An 18,120-nucleotide genomic window follows, 5' to 3' on the forward strand; every position below is an offset into this window, starting at 1 on the left:
TTTATCCAGCAAGACTGTCATTCCGAATGGAAGAAGAGATAAAGAAATTCCAGGACAGACAGAAACTGAAAGAATATGTGACCACCAAGCCAGCCCTGTAAGAAATATTAAGGGGGATCCTGTAAACAAAGAGAGAACCCAAGAGTAACATAAACCAGACATAAACAGAGACATTTCTGTACATTTACAGAAACAGGGACATTACAGGTAATACAATGGCACTAAATTCATGTCTTTCAATAGTTACTCTGAATGTAAATGGGCTAAGTGCTCCAATCTAAAGACACAGGGTATCAGATTGGATAAAAAAGCAAGACCCATCCACATGTTATCTACAAGAGACTCACTATAGACCTAAAGAGACCTCCAAACTGAAATTGAGGGGGTGGAGAACCATTTATCATGCTAATGGACCTCAAAAGAAAGCTGGGGTAGCAATTCTCATATCAGAAATATCATGCAAACAATGAATCATGGAACCCGACATGAAAAATTAATGATGTACTGTATGGTGACTAACATAACAGTAAAATAAAATAAAATTTAAAAAAATATTAGATTTTAAAACAAAGACTGTAGTAAGGGATGAAGAGGGACACTGTATCATACTTAAAGTGTCTACCCAACAAGAAGATCTAACAATTATAGATATTTATGCCCCTAATTTGGGGCATATCAACTAATTAATAACCAAATTAAAGAAACACATAGATAATATTACAATAATAGTCGGGGACTTCAACACCCCACTCCAGCAATGGACAGATCATCTAAACAGATCAACAAAGAAACAAAGGCTTTGAATGACACATTGGACCAGATGGACTTCATAGATATATACAGAACATTCCATCCTAAAACAACAGAATACTCATCCTTCTTGAGTGCACACGGAACTTTCTCCAGAATAGGTCACATACTGGATCACAAATCAGGTCAACTCATACCAAAAGACTGAGATTATTCCCTGCATATTTTCAGACCACAGTGCTTTGAAACTGGAACTCAGTCACAAGAGGAAATTTGGAAGGAACTCAAACACTGGAGGTTAAAGAGCATCCTACTAAAGAATGAATGGGTCAACCAAGAAATTGAGGAAGAATTAAAAATAATTAATGGAAACTAATGAAAATGAAAACACAACTGTGGGGCCCCTGGGTGGCTCAGTTGGTTAAGCGACTGCCTTTGGCTCAAGTCATGATCCTGGAGTCCCGGGATCGAGTCCCACATCGGGCTCCCTGCTTGGTGGGGAGTCTGCTTCTCCCTCTGACCCTCTTCCCTCTCGTGCTTTCTATCTCTCATTCTCTCTCTCTGAAATAAATAAATAAAATAAAATAAATTAAAAAAAAAGAAAACACAACTGTTCAAAGCCTTTGGGATACAGCAAAGGTGGTCTTAAGAGGGAAGTACATAGCCATCTAAGCCTCTCTCAAAAAATTTTAAAAACCTCAAATGCACAAGCTAAACTTACACCTAAATGACCTGGAGAAAGAACAACAAATAAAGCCTAAACAAGCAGGAAAAGAGAAATAATAAAGATTACAGCAAGAAATCAATGAAATAGAAACCAGAAAAACAGTAGAACAGATCAACAAAACTAGAAGCTGGTTCTTTGAAAGAATTAATAAGATCAACAAACCCCTAGCTAGACTTACCCAAAAGAAAAAAGAAAGGACACAAATTAATAAAAACATGAATGAAAGAGGAGAGATCACTACCAACACCAAGGAAATACAATCAATTTTAAGAACATATTATGAGCAACTATACACCAGCAAATTAGGCAATCTGAAAGAAATGGATACATTCCTGGAAACTTATAAACTACAAAAACTGAAATAGGAAGAAATAGAAAATCTGAACAGACCCATAACCAGCAAGGAAATTGAATCAGTAATAACCCCCCACCCCCCATCCTCAAAAAAAGAGACCAGATGGCTTCCCAAGGGAATTCTACCAACCATTTAAAGAATAAATAATATCTATTCTACTGAAGATTTTCCTAAAAATAGAAATGAAGGAAAACTTCCAAACTCCTTTGAGGCCAGCATTACTTTGTTCCCAGAGCCAAAGACCCATCAACAAGGAGAATTAGAGACCAATATCCATGATGAACATGGATGCCAAAATACTCAACAAGATACTAGTCAACAGGATCCAACAGTACATTCAAAGGATTATTCACCACCACCAAGTGGGATTTATTCCTGGGCTGCAAGGGTGATTCAACATCTGCATATCAATCAACATGATACATCGCATTAATAAAAGAAAAGACAAGAACCATATGATCCTCTCAATTGGTGTGGAAAAAACATTGGACAAAATACAACATCTTTTCTTGATGAAAACTCTCTACAGCATAGGGATAGAGGGAACATACCTCAATATTATAAAAGCCATCTATGAAAAGCCCAGAGCGCATATCATTCTCCATGGCGAAAAACTGAGAGCTTTTCCCCTAAGGTCAGCAACACAATAGGGTTGGCTACTCTCACCACTGTTGTTCCACATAGTACTAGAAGTCCTAGCCTCAGCAATCGGACAACAAAAACAAATAAAAGGCATCTAAATTGGCAAAGAGGAAATCAAACTCTCACTCTTCATAGATGACATACATGATACTTTATGCGGAAAACCAAAAGACGCCATCCCAAAATTGCTAGAACTCATCCAGCAATTCAGCAATGTGGCAGGATACCAAATCAATGCACAGAAATCAGTTGCATTTCTATACACTAACTATAAGACTATAGAAAGAGATAGTAAGGAATTAATTTCATTTACAATTCCACCAAAAAAACAGAGATACCTCGGAATAAATCTAACCAAAGAGGTAAAGGATCTGTGCTCTAAAAACTGCAGAGCACTTTGAAAGAAATTGAGGAAGACACAAAGAGGTGGAAAAACATTCCATGCTCATGGATTGGCAAAAGAAATATAGTTAAAATGTCTATGCTACCCAGAGCAATCTACACATTCAATGCAATCCCTATCAAAATTCCAATGACATTTTTTCACAGAGCTGGAACAAATAACCCTAAAATTTGTGTGGAACCAGAAATCACCCCGAATAGCCAGAGGAATGTTGAAAAAAATGCCGTTGCTGGAGGCATCACAATGCCTGACTTCAAACTATATTACAAAGCTGTGATCATCATGATAGTACAGTACTGGCAGACACATAGATCAATGGAAGAGAGAATCCAGAAATGGATCCTCAACTGGACTACTAACCTTTCAAAGCAGGAAAGAATATCCAATGGAAAAAAAGACAGTCTTTTCAATAAATGGTGTTGGGTATATTGGTCAGCCACATGCAGAAGAATGAAACTGAACCATTCTCTCACATCATACACAAAGATGAAAATGGATGAAAGACATAAATGTGAGACAGGAATCCATCAAAATTCTAAATTAGAGCACAGGCAGCAACTTCTTTGACCTTGGCCGCAGCAACTTCTTGCTAGACATGTCTCTAAAAGGCAAGGAAATAAAAGCAAAAACGAACACTTGAGACTTTATCAAGAGTAAAAGCTTCTGCACAGCAAGGGAAACAGCAAAACTAAAAGGCAACCTACTGAATGGGAGAAGATATTTGGAAATGACATATCAGATAAAAACTAGTAGCCAAGATCTATAAGAACTTATCATAGTCAAAGCCCAAAAAACAAATAATCCAGTCAAGAAATGGGGAGAAGACATGGACAGACACTTCTCCAAAGAAGACATGCAAATGACCAACACACATGAACAAATGCTCAACATCATTTCTCATCAGGGAAATACAAATCAAAACCACAATGAGATACCACCTTACACCAGTCAGAATGGCTAAATCAACAAGACAGGAAGCAACAAATGTTGACGAGGATGCTGAGAAAGGGAACCAACCCTCTTACACTGTTGGTGGGAATGCAAGCTGGTACAGCCACTCTGGAAAACAGCATGGAGTTTCCTCAAGAAGTTAAAAATAGGACCCTAGGACCCAGAAATTGCGCTACTACATATTTACCCCAAAGATACAGATGTAGTGAAACTAAGGGGCACCTTCCCCCCAGTGTTCATAGCAGCAATGTCCACAAGAGCCAAACTGTGGAAGGAGCCGAGATGTCCTTCAACAGATGAATGGATAAAGAAGATATGGTATAACAATGGAATATTATGCAGCCATCAAAAGGAATGAGATCTTGCCATTTGCAACAATGTGGATGGAACTGGAGGGTGTTATGCTGAGTGAAATAAGTCAATCAGAGAAAGACATGTATCATATGACCTCACTGATGTGAGGAATTCTTAATCTCAGGAAACAAACTGAGGGTTGCTGGAGTGGTGGGGGGTGGGAGGGATGGGGTGGCTGGGTGATAGACATTGGGGAGGGTATGTGCTATGGTGAGCACTGTGAATTGTGCAAGACTGTTGAATCACAGATCTGTACTTCTGAAACAAATAATGCAACATATGTTAAGAAAAAAGAAAAAGAAGAAGATAGCAGGAGGGGAAGAATGAAGGGGAGTAAGTCGGAGGGGGAGACGAACCATGAGAGAAGATGGACTCTGAAAAACAAACTGAGGGTTCTAGAGGGGAGGGGGTGGGGGGATGGGTTAGCCTGGTGATGGGTATTAAAGAGGGCACATTCTGCATGGAGCACTGGGTGTTATGCACAAACAATGAATCATGGAACACTACATCAAAAACTAATGATGTAATGTATGGTGATTAACATAATAAAAAAATTAAAAAATTAAAAATTAAAAATAAAAAAAAGAAGATATGGTATACATACACAATGGAATTATTACTCAGTTACCAGAAATAATGAATACTTACCATTTACATCAACATGGATGGAACTGCAGGGTATCATGCCAAGTGAAATAAGTCAATCAGAGGAAGACAATTAACATATGGATTCACTCATATATGGAATATAAGAAACAGTGCAGAGGATCATAAGGGAAGAGAGGAAAAACTGGATGGGAAGAAGTCAGAGAGGGAGACAAACCATGAGAGACTCTTAAGTATGGGAAACAAACTGATGGTTGCTGAAGGGGAGGTGGGTGGGGGGATGGGGTAACTGGGTGATGGGCATTAAGGAGGGCACATGATGTGATGAGCATTGAGTATTATATGCAACTGATGAATTATTGAACACTATATCTGAAACTAATGATGTGCTATGTGTTGGCTAATTGAACTTAAATTTAAAAAAGAAAAGTGTAAAAGTCACAAATGTGTAGAAATAAAACAACATGCTCTCAAACAATCAACAGGTCAAGGGAGAAATCAAAGAGGGAAAAAATAACTTGAAACAAATGAAGTTGGAAACAAAATAAGAAACAGAACTTATTGGGATGCAGCAGAAGCAGTACTAAAAGTTCATAGCAATAAGTGCCCTCATTAAAAAAAAGAACAATCTCAAATAAACAACCTAACTACATCTCAAGAAACTAATATAAGAAAAAACTGAGCCCAAAGTTAGCAGAAAGAAGGTAAAAAAGATTAGAGCAGAAAGAAAGGAAATACAGAATAGAAGAACATCAGAAAAGATCAATGAAACTAACAGCTGAAACTAATGGTTGGTTTTTTGACAAGGTAAATTAAATTGACAGAACTTCAGGTAGACTAAGAAGAGACAAAATTCAAAAGACTCAAGATATTGAAACTGGAGAAATGAAAGAGGAGACATTACACGTGATACCACAGAAATAAAAAGAAACATAGAAGACGGTCAGCAACTATATGTCAACACATTGGAACCTAGAAGAAATGGGTAAATTCCTAGAAACTTATAAACTACCAAGACCAAATCATGAAGAAATAGAAAATCTGAAGAGACCAATAATGAATAAGGAGATAGAAAGTTTAATCAAAAGAAAAAGAAAGCTGAATATATAATGCTTCTTGATTTCAAAATATATTACAAAGCTCTGGTAATCGAAACAGTGTTTTACTGGCATAAAAACACATAGACCAATGGAATGGAATAGAGAGTTCAGAAATAAACCATGCGTATATGGTCAATTAGACACCAAGAATGCACAGTGGAGCAAAGGGTAGTCTTTTTAATAAACTGTGTGGGGAAAATTAGATATCCACATGCCAAAGAATGAAATTGGACCCTTGTCTTACACCATAAATGAAAATTAACTCAAAATGGATTAAAGAGTTAAATGTAAGACTTGAAACTATAAAATTCCTAAATGAAAACATTGTGAAAATGCTCCTTGAGATTAGTCTTGGCAATGATTTTTTGGATATGACACAAAGAAACAAAGAAAAAAATAAACAAGTGGGACTACAAAATTAAGAGCTTCTGCACAGCCAAGAAATCAACAGAATGAAAAAGTAACATATGAAATGGGAGAAAATATTTGAGGCCATACATGTGATTGGTTAATGGTTAATATCCAAAACAGATAAGAAACAGACAACTCAAGAGCAAGATTTTAAATGGGCAAAGGATTTGAATAGAAATTTTTCAAAGAAGACATACAAAGAGGTAGTTGATAAGGTACTCAACATCACAAATCATTGGTGAAATGCAAATCAAAACTACAATGAAATATTATCTCATACCTGTTAGGATGGCTATTATCAAAAAGAAAAGAGCTAATGAGTGCTGATGGGAATGTGGAGAAAAGAGAACCCTTGAACACTTTTGAGGGAAATGTAAATTGGTACTCTCTTTATGTAAATCAGCATATGGTTTCCTAAATCATTCCAATTGTGGGCATATATCCAGAGAAATGGAAAGCAGGATCTTGAAGAGATAACTGCATTCTCATATTTACTGCAGCATTATTCACAAGAGCCAAGATGTAGAAATAACCCAAGCAGTGTAGGTTGACAGATGAACGGATAAAGAAAAAAAATATGTATATATTTTATATTTATATATTTATTATACGTGTACACACACACACACACACACACAATATTATTCAGCCTTTAAAAATAATGAAATCCTGCCATTTGTAACATTAATGAACCTGGAAGATATTATGTTAAGTGAAATAAGTCAGACAAATACCGTGTGATCTAAAAAAGTAGAACTCATAGAAACTGAGAGAATGGTGATTGCCTGGGGCTGAGAGGTGGGAAAAATGGAGAGGTATTGGCCAAAGGGTACAAACTTTCAGTTACGTGACGAATATAATCGGGGAATCCAATGAACAGCATGTTTGATTATGGTTAATAATACTGTTTGTATATTGAAATTTGCTAAGAAAGTAGATCTTAATTGTTCATGCAATACACAAAAAATGGTATGTGAGGTTATGAAAATAATAGTTTTGTGGTAATCATTTCACATTGTATACATACATCAAATCATCGCACCTTAAATATGTATGATTTTTGTCAATTATACCTCAATAATGCTAAGGAGGAATAAAAGCATTTTGAAAACTAAGATTAGATGGTGATATCCTTGGCTTAAAAAGTCTATCTACCAGGGTGCCTGGGTGGCTCAGTCATTAAGTGTCTGCCTTTGGCTCAGGTCATGGTCCCAAGGGTCCTGGGATCAAGCCCCACATCGGGATCCCTGCTCCGCGGGAAGCCTGCTTCTCCCTCTCCCACTCCCCCTGCTTGTGTTCCCTCTCTCGCTGTGTCTCTCTCTGTCAAATAAATAAATAAAATATTTTTAAAAAAATCTATCTACCAGAGAGACCTAAAGCAAAGATGTACTTAATGGAAAAAATTTAGACTGATTTCCTTTAAGATTGGCAACAAGTCAAGGATGACCTCTTTAATCACTAATGTTCAAAAAGATGTAAGAGACATGTGTAGATGGTTTTGGTTCAAGACGGCAACTTAGGAAGACTCTAAACTCACCTCTTTCATGGAACATATCAATTACACCTATTAGAGCAATTCCTCCTGAAGAAGAACTGAGGACTGACTGAAAAGCTACTGAACAGAGACAGAGAGAATAGAAAAAGAACAGCAAGAAAGATAGAGACACGATAGCAAAGGGAATTTCCGTCCCCGCTGCTGCTGAAGACAGTGGGGAGGGATAGCACTGAGGGACTGGGAACAGATTCTGTCCTTGGCACAAGAAAAGAAGCCATGGTTTAAAAGAGCAAGTAGCATATAAAAGAGACAACACTAGAACTATGTCAAGTGGTGGAGGAGCTGTGGGAAAGCTCTCTAGAGGTCAGAGGGACTGAAGAATAATATGATTTATGTTCACACCCCACCTTAAAAGCCTAGACCAGAGCAGGGTCTAGACACCATAATGGGTGGGTCCAGTTGTCTCAGTGAGCTTGTGATTTCAGGCAACCCAGGGTCCGCAAACCCACACCAGCCCTACATGCAGTGGGTCAGAAAAAAAGCTGTGGTTAAAAAGGGTTGAAGAATGGTGAGAATGCTCTCTCTCCCTCCACCTCAAAAGCCCAGACTTGAGCAGAGTCTGGTCACCATAACCATGACAGATTTGGATGCCATATTTGGAGGGTCCTAATGCCATAAAGGGCAGTTCCTGATGCTATAACTGGCAGGTCCAGTCATCACAGGGAACTTGAAACTTCAGAAAGCCCAGATTCCTGAAACCCATCGCAGCCCAAGTCACACTGTGGCACAGAAAAAAAGGCATGGTTTTAAAAGACTGAGGAACTGTGGGAATGTTCTCTCCCTCTCCACCTTAATAGCCAAGACCTGAGCAGGTTCCAGCTCATGGTAAGCTTGTGACCACAGCTAGCCCAGGGTCCACAAGCCCACACCAGCTGCCCTGTGGTACTGGAGCACAGAAAATAAGCCATGGTTTTGTGGTGTTTTTTAAATTCTTACTGTTTTATTTTATTTATTTATTTTTTACCATTTAAAATATGTCTTATCTTCTTTTGTTTTTATTTTTCTCTTTTTTGCTTTTGTTCTTTTTTCTTCTCATTTTTCTTTTTTCTTTTGTTATTTTCCTTTTTCATTTATTTTTAATTTTTTATCATTATTTTTTATTATCTCTGTAATAAGCCACAGTTTAAAAGAGTAACTAACATACACAACCACAGCTCCAGCCAGTTGGCAAAAGTCACCAACCACACATTGTCAGTGTAGGGATCACCATACACAAGACCATTCCTTCAACTTTAGAAGTAGCCATTTTGCCTAACTCAGAAAGAAATGCAGAAAATCGGCCAAAATAGGTATATGGAGGAATATGCTCCAAAAGGAGGAATAAGAAAAAAAAAAAAAAAACCTACGTAGAAGAATTAAATGAAACAGAGATAAGCAATATGACTGACAAAGAATTTAAAGTAATGATTGTAAAGATACCAACTAGACTGAAGAAAAGAATGGAAGAACTCAGTGAGACCTTCAATGAAGAGATAGAAAATATTAAAAAGAACCAATCAGAGCTGAAGAATACAATAACTGACATAAAAAACACAATGGAACAAAAACACATTAGATCTTTTTAAAAATAATTTTTATTGTTATGTTAATCACCATACATTACATCATTAGTTTTTGATGTAGTGTTCCATGATTCATTGTTTGTGCATAACACCCAGTGCTCCACGCAGAATGTGCCCTCTTTAATACCCATCACCAGGCTAACCCATCCCCCACCCCCCTCCCCTCTAGAACCCTCAGTTTGTTTTTCAGAGTGCATCGTCTCTCATGGTTCGTCTCCCCCTCTGACTTACTCCCCTTCATTCTTCCCCTATCTTCTTCTTCTTTTTTTTTAACATATATTGCATTATTTGTTTCAGAAGTACAGATCCGTGATTCATCAGTCTTGTACAACTCACAGTGCTCACCATAGCACATACCCTCCCCAATGTCTATCACCCAGCCACCCCATCCCTCCCACCCCCCACCACTCAGCAACACTCAGTTTGTTTCCTGAGATTAAGAATTCCTCATATCAGTGAGGTCATATGATACATGTCTTTCTCTGATTGACTTATTTCACTCAGCATAACACCCTCCAGTTCCATCCACGTCGTCGCAAATGGCAAGATCTCATTCCTTTTGATGGCTGCATAATATTCCATTGAAAGACACATTAGATCTTAAAAACACCTAATCTACCGATTAGGGAATGTAGAAGAATGTATCAGACATCTGGAAGTAGGGTAAGGGAAAGCACACATGTTGAACAGCAAAAAAAAGAGAAAGTAATTTTTAAAAAATAAGGATACATTTTTTTGAGGGTACATTTGTGAGGGAAAGAGGGAGAGGGAGAGAGAGAATCTTAAGCAGTCTCCACACCCAGCACAAAGCCAGATGTGAGGCTTGATCTCACAACGCTGAGACCATGACCTGAGCCAAAATTTAGTCGGATGCTTAACTCACTGAGCCACCCAGATGCCCCCAAAATGAGGATGCATTAAGAGGTCTGTTGGATGGGTGCCTGGGTGGCTCAGTTGGTTGGGCGTCTGCCTTTGGCTAAGGTCATGATCCCAGGGTCCTGGGAATGAGCCCCACATTGGGCTCCCTCTCAGCAGGGATACTGCTTCTCTTTCTCCCCCTTCTCCCCGTGCCATTCCCTCCCCTCCCCCCGCTTGTGATCTCTGTCTCTATCTCTCCATCAAATAAATAAATAAAATCTTAAAGATAAAAGAGGTCTATTGGACAAAAGCAAACAAACATTTGCATTCTAGGGGTCCCAGAAGAAGAAAAAGAGGGAGAAAGGTGTAGAAAACATATTTGAAGAAATAATAACTGAAAACTTCCCTAACCTAATGAGAGAAATAGATATCCAAGTCCAAGAGCACAGAGTTCCAACAAGATGAACTCAAAGAGATCTACACCATGTCACATAATAATTAAAATGTCAAAGTTTAAAGATAAAGACAATTTTAAAAGTAGCAAGAGAGAAACAGAAAGTTACCCACAGGGGAAAATTTAAAGGCTATCAGCTGATTTTTCAACAGAAACTTTGCAAGACAGAAGAGAGTGGCAATGATGTATGCAAAGTGCTGGAAGGAAAAAAGCTACAACCATGAATACTCTTCCCAGAAAGGTTATCATTCAGATTTAAAGGACAGATAAAGAGTTCCTCAGACAAATAACCAATGAAGAAATTTTCACCACTAAACCAGACTTACAAGAAATGTTAAAGGGACTTCTTTAAGGAGAAAAGAAATGGCCATAATTAGACATAAAAAATGTGAATAAAAAGATGTAAAATATGACAACATATACATGAAAAGTGGAGAAAGGAGTAGAAAGGGAAGAGAGGGTGAAAAAGAAAAAAAATCTCATTTTTCTTTCTTTCACTTTTTTTAGAATGTGTGTGAACCTAAATGACCATCAAATTAATATGGTCTACTATTTATTTAGGATGTTATATATGAACCTCAAGGAAACCACAAACTCAAAACTATGATACACACACATAGACACACACACACACACACACACACGAGAGAGAGAAAGAAAGCCAAACAAAACACTATAGATACTCATCAATCACAAAAAAAGAGAAAAAGAGAAAAGGAGTAAGGTAGTATCTCAATGTGGTTTTAATTTGAATTTCCCTGATGGCTGATGATGAACATTTTTTCATGTGTCTGTTAGCCATTTGTATGTCTTCTTCAGAGAAGTGTCTGTTCATGTCTTCTGCCCATTTTTAGACTTGATTATTTGTTTTTTGGGGTGTTGAGTTTGAGAAGTTCTTTATAGATCTTGGAAATCAGCCCTTTGTCTGTATGTCATTTGCAAATATCTTCTCCCATTCTGTGGGTTGCCTCCTTGTTTAGTTGACTGTTTCCTTTGCTGTGCCAAAGATTTTTATCTTGATGAAGTCCCAAAAGTTCATTTTTGTTTTTGTTTCACTAGCCTTTGGAGATGTATCTTGAAAGAAGTTGCTGTGGCCAATGTCAAAGAGGTTATTGCCTATGTTCTTCTCTAGGATTTTGATGGATTCCTGTCTCACATTGAGGTCTTTCATCCATTTTGAGTTTATCTTTGTGTATGGTGGTAGAAAATGGTCGAGTTTCATTCTTCTGCATGTGGCTGTCCAATTTTCCCAGCACCATTTATTGAAGAGACTGTCTTTTTTCCAGTGCATATTTTTTCCTGCTTTATTGAAGATTATTTGACCATAGAGTTGAGGGTCCATATCTGGGGTCTCTATTCTGTTCCATTGGTCTATATGTCTGTTTTTGTGCCAGTACCATAGTGTCTTGGTGATCACTGCTTTGTAATATAGCTTGAAATCGGGCAACATGATGCCCCCAGCCTTGTTTTTCTTTTTCAACATTTCCTTGGTGATTTGGGGTCTTTTCTGATTCCATACAAATTTTAGGATTGTTTGTTCCAGCACTTTGAAAAATGTCATTGGAATTTTGATCAGGATGGCATTGAAGGTATAGGTTAATCTGGCCAGTTAGAATGGCAAAAATTGACGGGGCAAGAAACAACAAATGTTGGAGAGGTTGTGGAGAAAGGGGAACACTCTTACACTGTTGGTGGAAATGCAAGTTGGTACAGCCACTTTGGAAAACAGTGTGGAGGTGCCTCAAAAAGTTAATAGAGCTACCCTAGGACTCAGCAATTGCATTCCTGGGTATTTACCCCAAAGACACAGATGTAGTGAAAAGAAGGGCCATATGCACCCCAATGTTCATAGCAGCAAAGTCCGCAGTAGCCAAACTGTGGAAAGAGCTGAGATGCCCTTCAACAGATGAATGGATTAAGAAGATGTGGTCCATATATACAATGGAATATCACTCAGCCATCAGAAAGGATGAATATCCAACTTTTACATCAACATGGATGGGACTGGAGGAGATTATGCTAAGTGAAATAAGTCAAGCAGAGAAAGTCAGTTATCATATGGTTTCACTTATTTGTGGAATGTAAGGAATAGCATGGAGGACATTAGGAGAAGGAAGGGAAAAATGAAGCGGGGGAAATTGGAGGGAGAGATGAACCATGAGAGACTATGGAGTCTGAGAAACAAACTGAGGGTTTTAGAGGGGAGGGGGGTGTGGGGATGGGTTAGCCAGATGATGGGTATTTAGGAGGGCACGTACTGCATGGAGCACTGGGTGTTATACAAAAACAATGAATCACTGATCGCCACATCAAAAACTAATGATGTATTATATGGTGACTAACGTAACATAATAAAATAGAATTTAAAAAAATAGAGAAAAAGAAAGAAACAGAAAACCTACAAGACCAACCAGAAAATTTATTTTATTTTTTATATGTTCCTTTAATCAAAAGAAATATTTTATTTTCTTAATTTGTTTTTTATTATTATGTTCAGTTAACCAACATAGAGTAAATCATAATTTTTGATGTAGTGTTCAACGATTTATGAGTTGCTTATAACACCCCGTGCTCATCACAACACATGTCCTACTTAACCCATCACCTGGTTACCCCCCTCCCCCTTCTGTAACTTCAGTTTGTTTCCTGGAGTCCAGAGTCTCTCATGGTTTGTCTCCCCCTCTGATTTCTTCCCAATCAGTTTTCCCTCCCTTCCCCTATGGTCCTCTACACTATTCCTTATGTTCCACATATGAGTGAAACCATATGATAATTGTCTTTCTCTGCTTACCTTATTTCACTTAGTATGCTGTTCTGCAGTTCCATCCGTGTAGATGTAAATGGTAAGCATTCATCCTTTCTGATGGCCGAGTAATATTCCATTGTATAGGGATGCCTGGGTGGCTCAGTCAGTCAAGCATCTGCCTTTGGCTTAGGTCATGATCCCAGGGTCCTGGGCTCGAGTCCCATATCAGGCTCCCTGCTCAGTGGGGAGCCTGCTTCTCCCACTCCCTCTGCTGCTGCCGCTTCTCTCTTTATCTGTCAAATAAATAAATAAATAAAATCTTTGAAAAAAATATTCCCTTGTATATATGGAGCACATCTTCTTTATCCATTCATCTGTTGAAGGGCATCTCAGCTCTTTCCACAGTTTGGCTATTGTGAACAGTGCTGCTATGAACACTGTGGCACATTTGGCCCTTCTTTTCACTACATCTGTGTCTTTGGGGTAAATACCCAGGAGTACAATTGCTGGGTCCTAGGGTAGCTCTATTTTTAACTTCTTGAGGAACCTCCATACCATTTTCCAGAGTGGCTGCACAAGCTTGCATTCCAACCAACAGTGTAAAACGGTTCCCCTTTCTGCATATCCTTGCTAACACTTGTTTCCTGTCTTATTAATTTTTGCCATTCTAACTGGTGTGTGGTGGTATCTCATTGTGGTTTTAATTTGCATTTCCCTGATGGCTAGTGATGTTGAACATTTTTTCATGTGTCTGTTAGCCATTTGTATGTCTTCTTTGGAGAAGTGTCTGTTCATGTCTTCTGCCCATTTCATGACTGGATTATTTGTTTTTTTGGGTGTTGAGTTTGAGAAGTTCTTTATAGATCTTAGATAACAGCCCTACATCTGTAATGTCATTTGCAAATATCTTTTCCCATTCCGTGGGTTGCCTCTTAATTTTGTTGACTGTTTCCTTTGCTGTGCGAAGCTTTTTATCTTGTAAATATCTATGCCCCCAACATGGGAGCAGCCAATTATATAAACCAATTAATAACCAAAATAAACATATTGATAATAATACATTAATAGTAGGAGACCTCAACAATCCACTCACAGCAATGGACAGATCATCTAAGCAGAAGATTGACAAAGAAACAATAACTTTGAACCAGATGGATTTCGTAGATATATGCAGAACATTCCACCCTAAAACAACAAAATAGGCATTCTTCTTGAGTGCACATGGAACTTCCTCCAGAATAGATCACATACTGGGTCACAAATCAGGTCTCAACCGATACCAAAAGATTGAGATTATTCACTGCATATTTCAGACCACAGTGCTTTGCAACTGGAACTCAACCACAAGAAGAAATTTGGAAGGAACTCAAACACTTGGAAGTGAAACAGCATCCTGCTAAAGAATAATTGGGTCAACAAGGAAATTAAGGAAGAACTTAAACAATTCACTGAAACTACCGAGAATGAAAATACATTGGTTCAAAACCTATTGGATACTGCAAAGGCAGTTCTAAGAGGGAAATACATAGCCATCCAAGTCGCTCTCAAAAAATTAGAAAAATCCCAAATGCACAAGCTAACCTTACACCTAAAGGACCTGGAGAAAAGACAGCAAATAAAGCCTAACTCAAGCAGGAGAAGAGAAATAATAAAGATTAGAGCAAGAAATCAATGAAATAGAAACCAGAAAAACAGTAGAATAGATCAACAAAACTAAAAGCCGGTTCTTTGAAAGAATTAATATCAACAAACCCCTAGCCACACTTATCCAAAAGATAAGAGAAAGGACCCACATTAATAAAATCATGAACGAAAGGGGAGCGATAACGACTAACACCAAGGAAATACAATTGTTACAACTTATTATCAGCAGCTATAGGCCAACAGATTAGGCGATCTGGAAGAAATGGATGCATTCCTGGAAACCTATAAACTACCAAGACTGAAACAAGAAGAAATAGACAATCTGAACAGACCTATAACCAGCAAGGAAATTGAAGCAGTAATCAAAAACCTCCCCCCGAAAACAAGAGTCCGGGGCCAGATGGCTTACCAGGGGAATTCTACCAAACATTTAAAGAAGAAATAATACCTATTCTACCCAAGCTGTTTCAAAAAAATAGAAATGGAAGGAAAACTTCCAAACTCGTTCTGTGAGGCCAGCAGTACCCTGATCCTAAAACCAAAGATCCCATCAAAAGAAGTACAGACCGATATCCCTGATGTATATGGATGCCAAAATACTCAGGATCCTAGCCGATAGGATCCAACAGTACAGTCAAAGGATTATTCACCATGGCCTGGTGGGATTTATTCAGAAATCAATCAATGTGATAGAGCACATTAGTAAAAGAAGAGCCAAGAACCATATGATACTCTCAATTGATGCAGAAAAAGCATTTGACAAAATACAGCACCCTTTCCTGATTAAAAACTCTTCAGAGTATAGGGATAAAAGGAACATACCTCAATAGCATAAATGCCATCTATGAAAAGCCCACACCAAATATCATTTTCAATGGATAAAAACTGAGAGCTTTTCCCTTAAAGTCAGGAACATGACAGGATGCCTACTCTCATCGTTATTGTTCAACATAGTACTAGAAGTGCTAGCTTCAGCAATCAGACAACAAAAAGCAATAAAAGGCATTCAAATTGGCAAAGAAGTTAAGCTCTCTCTCTTTGTAGATGACATGATACTTTATGAAGAAACTCCAAAGACTCCACTCCCAAATTACTAGAACTCGTCCAGCAATTCAGACACATGGCAGGTTACAAAATCAATGCACAGAAATCAGTTGCATTTCTCTACACTAACAATGAGACTGAAGAAAGATAAATTAAGGAATCGATTCCATTTCCAATTGCACCAAAAACCATAAGATACCTAGGAATAAATCTAACCAAAGAGGTAAAGGATCTATACTCCAGAAACTACAGAACACTTATGAAAAAAAATGGAGGCAGACACAGAGAGGTGGAAAAACATTTCATGCTCATGGGTAGAAGAATAAATATTCTCAAAATGTCTAATGATGTACTTACTGTATGTTGGCTACCTGAACAGGATAAAAAAAAGAAAAAAATCATTATATATATATATATATATATGATTGAATATTATTCAGCCACAAAAAAAAAAATGAAATCTTGCCATTTACAACAACATGAATGGATCTAGAGGGCATAATGCTAAGTGAAATAAGTCAGGCAGAGAAAGGCAAATGTCATATTATTTCACTCAAATGTGGGATTTAAGAAACAAAAGAAGTGATCAAAAAAACAAAACAGGGAGACAAACAAAAAAACAGACTCCTAAATACAGAGAACAAACTGATGGTTGCCAGAAGAAAGGTGGGTGTGGGGTAAGTGAAATAAAGTGGATTAAGAGTACAGTTATCTTTATAAGGACTGAGAAATATGTAGATTAATTGAATCTTTATATTGTACATCTGAAACTATGTAACACTGTATGTTAATTATACTTCAATAAAAAAATTAATTATTTTCTACCAAAGAGAGAGAGATAGAGAAAGTGAGAGAGAGATTACTATAACTAGATGCACTTTAGAAGTCAAATGATCATCTTTTAAATATCAAGTTGTGAAAGGAATTCTACAAGAAGTAGAATTGCATGTTATACATGATTTGTTACAACTTATCTTTCAAACTCTAAGGTTGTTTAAAGAAATATATTCTATAGGTAGATAAAGTGATATAAAATGGTTTCCTGTACCTAGGTCTTACATTTTTCAAAACAAATTAATAAACTGATGGAGTACATATGTATTTGACTTAAAAATTTGTCTGTGTATCATTGAGAGGCACCAAAGATATGGCAAAAAAATCACTTTGAATCTATCTCTGGGATCTACAATGACCATATATATATTGAGCCCCTGAATATGAAAGATCAAATTCTTAAACATAGAAGTTTTAATACCTATTGATTCTTTTTCCACTAAAGCAGTAGCCAGTCAATATAAGCACATTTGAAATGATACAATAATCTTGGATACTGGAAAAAAATCTAATTTAATACATAAGTGTATTATTTCATTTAATTTTATTTCATTTGGATGTTCAAGTAAATAAGAAACCAAAATATTAATTCATATTTATGAATAGTAAAAGTTGATAAAAAATTTTAAAAATAAATAAAACAGGGGCACCTGGATAGCTCAGTCGATTAAGGCTCTAACTCTTGATTTCACTCAGGTCATGATCTCAAGGTCATGGGATCGAACCCTGCCTCGGGCTTCCTGCTTGGCCCAGAGTCTGCTTGTCCCTCTCCCTCTGCTCCTCCCCCAGCTCACACACTCTCTCTCAAATAAATAAATAAATAATCTTAAAAAAAATTAAAACAAATCTTCACTTAAATAAAAGCACATTATATAATCATCATCATCATCATCCATTAATCTCAGGACCAAAAGAGAAAACAAGATCACATATTGGACTGCTACTCATTCAATATTTATAAGGTTTTTCCTTCTTATTCTTTTCAATATTCCTTTTAATACTAGCATCAGTTTAACTTGATATTCATTACTAACATTCCCACACAGAGTATTGTCCTTAGAGTTTATAAATCTTTCATAGTTCAACTACATCTAGTGGTATGATTTTTAGCTTTACTAAATATT

The 18,120-nt window shown here is 37.3% G+C and overlaps 1 protein-coding gene across 1 annotated transcript in view; it reads right to left on the reverse strand.

Annotated features, from left to right (window-relative positions):
• CCDC7 (coiled-coil domain containing 7) overlaps positions 1-18,120 on the reverse strand; it is a 481,360-nt gene that overhangs the window by 38,365 nt on the left and 424,875 nt on the right. The gene's annotated exons all lie outside the window — the stretch shown is intronic.

Source organism: Zalophus californianus, chromosome 9, assembly GCF_009762305.2.
Source record: "Zalophus californianus isolate mZalCal1 chromosome 9, mZalCal1.pri.v2, whole genome shotgun sequence".
Lineage (NCBI taxonomy): Eukaryota > Metazoa > Chordata > Mammalia > Carnivora > Otariidae > Zalophus > Zalophus californianus.